The 7,554-nt window shown below is 39.1% G+C and overlaps 1 long non-coding RNA gene across 1 annotated transcript; it reads left to right on the top strand.

Moving 5' to 3' along the window:
* The first annotated feature begins 4,891 nt into the window (after positions 1-4,891).
* On the top strand, positions 4,892-5,905 carry LOC117520949. Its single transcript, XR_004563829.1, has 2 exons — positions 4,892-4,927; positions 5,786-5,905. It is a non-coding gene; the product is annotated as an uncharacterized LOC117520949 (long non-coding RNA).
* Positions 5,906-7,554: the final 1,649 nt, after the last annotated feature.

The raw sequence follows: 7,554 nt of genomic DNA, 5'->3' as shown, positions 1-7,554 counted from the left end.
GTGTAGTTTGATTAAAAAGTTGATTGGAGAGGGGAAAACTTATACGCAGGTGCAAAAAATTATAGGCTGTTCATTTACAATGATCTCCAGTGCTTTAAAATGGACAAAAAAACAGAGATGCATGGAAGAAAATGGAAAACAACCATCAAAATGGATAGAAGAATAACCAGAATGGCAAAGGCTCACCCATTGATCAGCTCCAGGATGATCAAAGACAGTCTGGAGTTACCTGTAAGTGCTGTGACAGTTAGAAGATGCCTTTGTGAAGCTAATTTATTTGCAAGAATCCCCCGCAAAGTCCCTCTGTTAAATAAAAGACGTGCAGAAGAGGTTACAATTTGCAAAGAACACATCAACTGGCCTAAAGAGAAATGGAGGAATATTTTGTGGACTGATGAGAGTAAAATTGTTCTTTTTGGGTCCAAGGGCCACAGACAGTTTGTGAGATGACCCCAAACTCTGAAATCAAGCCACAGTTCACAGTGAAGACAGTGAAGCATGGTGGTGCAAGCATCATGATATGGGCATGTTTCTCCTACTATGGTGTTGGGCCTATATATCGCATACCAGGTATCATGGATCAGTTTGCATATGTCAAAATACTTGAAGAGGTCATGTTGCCTTATGCTGAAGAGGACATGCCCTTGAAATGGGTGTTTCAACAAGACAATGATCCCAAGCACACTAGTAAACGAGCAAAATCTTGGTTCCAAACCAACAAAATTAATGCCTCGCAGATGTGAAGAAATCATGAAAAACTGTGGTTGTACAACTAAATACTAGTTTAGTGATTCACAGGATTGCTAAAAAAGCAGTTTGAACATAACAGTTTTGAGTTTGTAGCGTCAACAGCAGATGCTATTATTATTGTGAACACCCCCTTTTCTACTTTTTTTACTAATAGCCCAATTTCATAGCCTTAAGAGTGTGCATATCATGAACGCTTGGTCTTGTTGGATTTGTGAGAATCTACTGGTACCTTGTTTCCCATGTAACAATAAGAAATATATTCAAAACCTGGATTAATCTTTTTAGTCACATAGCACTACTATTATTCTGAACACTATTGTATCCTTGGCCTTTGAACATTTCAAAGCAGAAATGACGTTCTTTACCTCTGATATCCTCTATATCTTTTTTTTTTCAGGACAACTGTATTTTCAGAATATATATGCATAGTAGTGTTTTATAAGTGTAACAAAGGTTTACAATCAGAAATAAGAAAAGAAAAAATAAAGCGAAAAATAATTTTCACACATATTTATTCAAAACACACAGCAAACTATAATAAACATCTATTTTGACACTTTATACAGGTAGGCTGGGGTCTTGTACAAAGAATGTACAAAAATAAACATTCTAAAATAAACTCAAATGCACATTTTGAACAATATATACAAAATGGTCTATGTGTTTTGTCTTTATGCCACATCTCAAAGCAATTTATGTCTGCTATTACACAAAGCTTACAACACAAACATTTTACCTAAATGGAGTTTAACTCTCTTGGAATGTGTTTCAGCATGTAAACAACCTCTGTGCACAGTTTGAGGCCCTGTTAACACCCCTCCCCCTCCTTTCATTCAAATGTGTAATTGGCACTTTACAAGTGAGAGTGAGAGAGGCTTATTCAACAATATTCCCTGGCCAACTAAGTGAATCATTTCTCTCAGTGACAATCTTCGTTCGACCACGTGAGGTTGTAAGAGACCCTCTTAAGCTGATCTCCTTCATTCATATGTGCAATGCTGTGCTTTTACACATGGAGCCAGCAGTCAGGGGGCTATTCAGACAGCATTCACATGCAACAGAGTAACACATTACACCTAGAAACGATCTTTGGGATACTATGTGAGACTGTTCTGCCCTACGATTGGATATTGGAAAACCATGTGACGGTGAACTAATTCCGATTGGACACTCACGTTGCGCACGTCATCTCACAGCTTCTATGAGGAGTAAAAAGATGGTGGATGGCTGGCCGAAAGTCCACAGAGTTAAGTTTTCAGCAAAAAAAAGTAAGTTTCTATCTTATATCATTAAAAAGTTATTTATAATTTAGTAAAATGTGTACATAGCTGTTGTATATGAAGGTGTCGGCCCGAGAGGGTTAAAAACAGGATGGTCATTTAAAGTTGATCTTGGCAAAACATTAGAGGGGGCAAAAAGCTTTGTTATGTCTTTCACACTGTTCTGGAAGTATTCATTAAACGTTTGGGCCAATACTGTAGGGTCCTTAACCAGGATATCATTATTTTTCAGTTCAAGTACAGTGTGCACCTGCTTGTTTTCTTTCCCTAGCAGTTTGTTTAATAGTTGCCAAACTTTTCTGCAATTCCCTTTGGCCCTTTCAATGGTATTTATAAAAAAAAAACTAGCCTTGGTCCTTCTTAATAGTTGTACTGCCTTGTTACGAGCATGAGTAAATCTGTCTGTCAACAGGCAGTCCAGACTTGAAACTTTGTTTAAGTAATGAGTCTTTTTTTCATCAGTGCCCTACAGTTGGAGTCTAACCATGGGAGATGACGTGTTTTTTTGTTTGTTTTTTTTGCTCTCCTTTGCCCCTTCTGGTAAAGGCAGATTTTATCTCAGAAATCATAAATCAGAAACATCTTACAGTTAGGAGAGGATTTCTTGCCAATCTGTCTTTTTAATTTCATCCTCAAAATGCTGTTGCATGTTTTTTTGGGATGTAATCATAGGGAGAGGATACAATATTAGAAACGTACAGAGAGCTGGGATTCTCCACTCTTTCAGCTCAGTCAACATGGACAAAGAAAGGAAATTATACTGAGTGTGAGCTACAGATAAATGGAAATGAAGTGGAGACATGCAGGGATAGTTTATTTGGTACCCTGTCAAATGGAATAAACATGAAATGGAAAAAAAAATAGTGGGAGTGTGTGTGTGAGGCTGTAAAAGCTGTGGGCTCAGAGCAGCGCATGCAGACACACTGAAGTAAAAAAACAATGAGGTGCGCTGCGGCTGATAGTCTGTGACATTCACAACTTTACACATGCGTTTACTGACAAATAATGAATGCAGGGAGACTGTTAGATAATATCTGTGCTAAATCCTTATTTTATGTTAGTGATCAAGTATTTGTCTTTGTCTTATCTGTTTGGAGTTTTTGAAACCTAGTTTAAAGTGTAAATATAAGAGTTAAGTTTCACTTCCATCACATGTGCAAGTAACAATAGAAATATGAGACTAAACCACACCCACTGTGATGCCCACATGGTATAAAAAGCGCTGTATGACTCATTTTAGGGGCCTTTCACAAGACGGACACTGTCTGTGAGGGTCCCAGGCCTAGTTTCTAATGTGACCTTTAATAAATTAAAAATGAGAAATATAATGGTTTGGTTCTTGGGAAGGGGCAGTAGATTTGAAAAGAACCGGGGTAGAAATTAGAGACAATCGGGGGGACTGTTAATAAGATCTGCAGCTCTAGTTTCACCATCAAGAAAAAAAATTAATAATAATAATAACAACATATTTGAATGTGCATATGCCCAAATGTCCCCACACTGGTTTTTGTTTGGAACAACTACATAAATAAACTATTAACTTATCAAGCAGCCACTCATCGTGCACTATGCCAGCCTCTAGTCTGTTCCCAACCCAACCCAATGTATTTGTGCATCACGTATGATTTGAACATTGATTGAATGAAAATATTTCCTGTTAACAAAAACAAATTCATCGTGTGATGGCGCCTTTATAGCAATATGTGTGCAAACAATAGCTCCGATTACATTAGGGAAACCAGCTCTCGCTGCAAAATGCACTTTAATGTTGGAATGTACTGTACCTGGATCACACTGAGATGATTCTGTCCCACACAGCTGGCATGGCTCAGCTCAAGGTTGACTGGCACACTCTTGACCGATCGGCCAGCTCCGATTAAAATGCCCCTATTGCCATGAACCCCAGCGTGGTCAGCACATGTGTGGGCACAGACAACCCCTGGCTCCTCGCCATATTGTGCTCTGGGCTGGCCGCAGTTCTGTTCACAACTCCAAACACATGGGTGTGTTAACTGTTCATAAATGTGTTTCTGATGTGTACATCACTCTGATGATTTCTTGTTCTCACATTATTAACAGTTTCCAAGCATCACCTCCAAGTGTCACCAGAGGAACAATAGCTGCATAAACGTGTGTACATCAGCCATGAATTTGGCGTGGCGCACTGCACATTTCCATGGTCATTTCACTTTTGATACATCCGAACGTTTGTGTGAAGGCGTACACCACGTTTTTGTGCATACACGAGCTTTATACATATTTTCCCTGGTCTCTAAGTGTCCTGTTAACCATTAACTCACAGGTTTTGAATCCAATCTTTTGGAGCTCAGTACTATGCACAACACTGTGTTGAATAAAGCTGACCAACGCACAGCAGCATTTTGTTGTTAGTGCAAGAAAACTGTTGCAGAAATTGCATTGAGATTGAGCAGGTTTTTGGTAGGGGGGGGGGGATTTGAAATAAATGAAGTATTCTCGTTAGAGTGAGCATTAAGCACAGATCATTTCACATAAAAATCAATCAAACAAACAAAAGCAAATGCCTGTCAAGACCTTCAGCCAATCAGCATCACTTTAGGCGCTTTTCTACTACAAAGCTCCAGCACTATTCGGCTCTACTCGGTTTGGTTCCAAGCGCATCCTTTTCTACTGCAAATAGTACCTCTTCAACGTGGGCGGGGTCAGCAGAGCAAACTGCAGTGACGTCATTTCATATGCGACACAAACATAAACAATGGCGGACTCTGTGTGTTTACTGCTGTGTGAGTTTTTAAGAGAAAGTTGCTGGCGGCGAGACGCTTGAGAAGTACAGAAGACTTTGGGAATTTATACAACAATATGAAGATGAAGACGAGAAGATACAAGCTGCTAAAGAGACGAAGAGGCAAAGCATGACGGTAAGCTAATCATTAGCTTCCCAAGTAGCTTGTAAATCAGCAATAACTGCAGGCTGTCGCTATTAACTATTAAAATTGTGGCTGTCAAAATAAAGCGTTAGTTTAGATTAATTACAATACCTATCACGCCTTCAGTCACACTTTGCTCCATTTTGTTTTGACGTCAGTGACTTGGTCTGTAAATAAAGACGCGTTTCTGAGAGCAATAAACGTGTTAATGTCAATACTTTTTTTTTGTTTTTTTTTTACCAAAGTAACTTGCTTTGCTAACTTATTGTTAAATCTCAAATGTGGGAGTTTGTGCGTTTACTGACGTTCATGCACAAAATGTTGATTCGGTTTTAATGACCGTTAATTAACGTCGTCACTGAACTCGAACAGGCTTAAAACACATTAAAACGTTTTTCATCCAGATTTTAATGTTCAATGGACAAATTTAAAATATTAAATCTAATAAGATAATTATTAAAGGAGTCATATTGTGCAGAAAGAATCAGCCTCCAAACTCCCACAATTCTGTTTTTATAGACATTCTTTATATCCTTTTATTGTCATTGTACACATACATACAATGAAATTTGTCTGCATTTAACTCATCCAAATTACACTTAGACAGTTCTCCCAATTTAAGACCAATTTACAGCTTAATACCTCCTTGATATGTAACAAAAATAACCCTGATCCTTTTTTACCTGATTATTAAATGCCCCAAACACACACAGATCTGAGTTTTTTTTTTAATATACCTGCAATTAAATGATTAATTTAGATTAATCACAAACCCTGTAATCAATTACATTATTTTTTAAATAACCTGACAGCACTAATTAAAATATGTATGCTGTGTGTGTGTTTCAGATGGTTTTCTCAGAGTCACTGCTGCAGAGGTTAATGCCACGGAATGGGACACCTTTATCATCATGTTATACATGTTATGTTTCACTATGAATTCTGAATAAATTTTTGTACTGTTTGCTAGAATGTCTCCACTTTTGTGTAACATCAGTTTGATTTGTAAAAGTTACCAAGGTTTACTGATTTAAAGGCTAACAGTTTGAAAAGCTGTTTAAGCATAATCCAGTAGTAAAATAAGTTTTACATTTAATGGGGTTATAAATGTAAATGTAACAGACAGTAAAACTGGTTGTTCAAAATTCCTTGATGTAATGGTGCCTTCACTGAAGTGACTAAACCAGTGACGACATTCTCTGACCAATCAGTGGCCGGCAGCCTGTTGACGTCACATTTTAGTATCAGCTCGGCTCGCTTGGAACCGCTTCTGAGCAGGTACTAAAAAAAGCACCCGGTACCAGATACTAACCCTAGTGGAAAAGCAAAAAAAACGAGTAGAGTCGAGCCGAGTAGTGCTACTTTTGTGAAGTAGAAAAGCGCCTTTTGACTTCATTACACACAGATGTGCACTGTGCATGCTTGGGCCCAAGAAAGAGGATTTGAAAGCTCAGAAGGGAAGGACCCTCTTTGTTGCTTTTGTTAAGTTTACTCAGTGCGTGTGTGCGGCACTGCAAGACTTTTCCAGCTGACATGTTGCCAGAGTGCTTCCAACCATCACTTTTTTCTGAACTTCTGAAAATAAGAAAAATCCCTGTAATTAACTGGTCACCACTGCTGGGAACCATGGAGCTGTGCAGATATGTAGGAATCAGCTGTTTAGAGTATTAGCTGGCTGGCTGCTTCCTGTCAGATCAGCTTGTTGGAAGCCTGTTAAATGCTCATTAAAAGTAATTTTGTTAATCCTTCATGGCAGAATGTCTTATGATTTACCCTCAGTATGACAGAGTGCTGCGAGAGAAACCACTGAATCCAACTTAATATGTTTAGGGCAGAGAAAAACGCAGCCTTTGTCAAATCAAACGAGGAACGCAATCGTACTTTATACGATTCATCTGAGATTCAACTAATGATGCACGTGGGTGAATTAGGTTACAAGTGTGGATGAAAAGAAATGAGACAAAAGGAAAACAACAAATGCGATGAAGTGTCACTATTTGAATTTCATCACAATTTTCAATGATCTAGTTTTCCTGCTGTCAAAAACATGAATGTATGCAAACACACACACCAGGAATATGACTGTGTGCTCATTATGAATGTGAACCGGGCCAAACAGACCTGTGCACTGATTGTGTGGTTTGCAAAGATGAATGAAAGGAATCAGAGGGCTGATACATAAACTCTGTGCGTACTGATACATGAACTGTAGGTGTGACTGGCAAAGGACATAAAACTAGGAAAGTACACAGTGCACTTACCATGACAGCCCCCCCCCCCCCAAGACACACACACACACACACACACACACACACACACAGAGTGATATTACTGAAATACATTTAATAAAATGGGCAGCACGGTGGCTTAGTGATTAGCACTATTGCCTCACAGCGAGAAGGTCGTGGGTTCAATTCCCGTGGCCTTTCTGTGTGGAGTTTGCATGTTCTCCCCGTGTTTGCGTGGGTTTCCTCCGGGTGCTCCGGTTTCCTCCCACATCCAAAGACATGCGGGTTAGGTGGATTGGACTCTTTAAAATTGTCCATAGGTGGGTGTGTCTGTGTTTGTTTGTCAGACTGCAACAGACTGGCATCCTGTCCTGGGTGTACCCCACCTCG

The sequence above is a fragment of the Thalassophryne amazonica genome, chromosome 11 (genome assembly GCF_902500255.1).
Source record: "Thalassophryne amazonica chromosome 11, fThaAma1.1, whole genome shotgun sequence".
NCBI classification, from domain to species: Eukaryota; Metazoa; Chordata; class Actinopteri; order Batrachoidiformes; family Batrachoididae; genus Thalassophryne; species Thalassophryne amazonica.
This window is presented reverse-complemented; position numbering and strand designations above follow the sequence as displayed.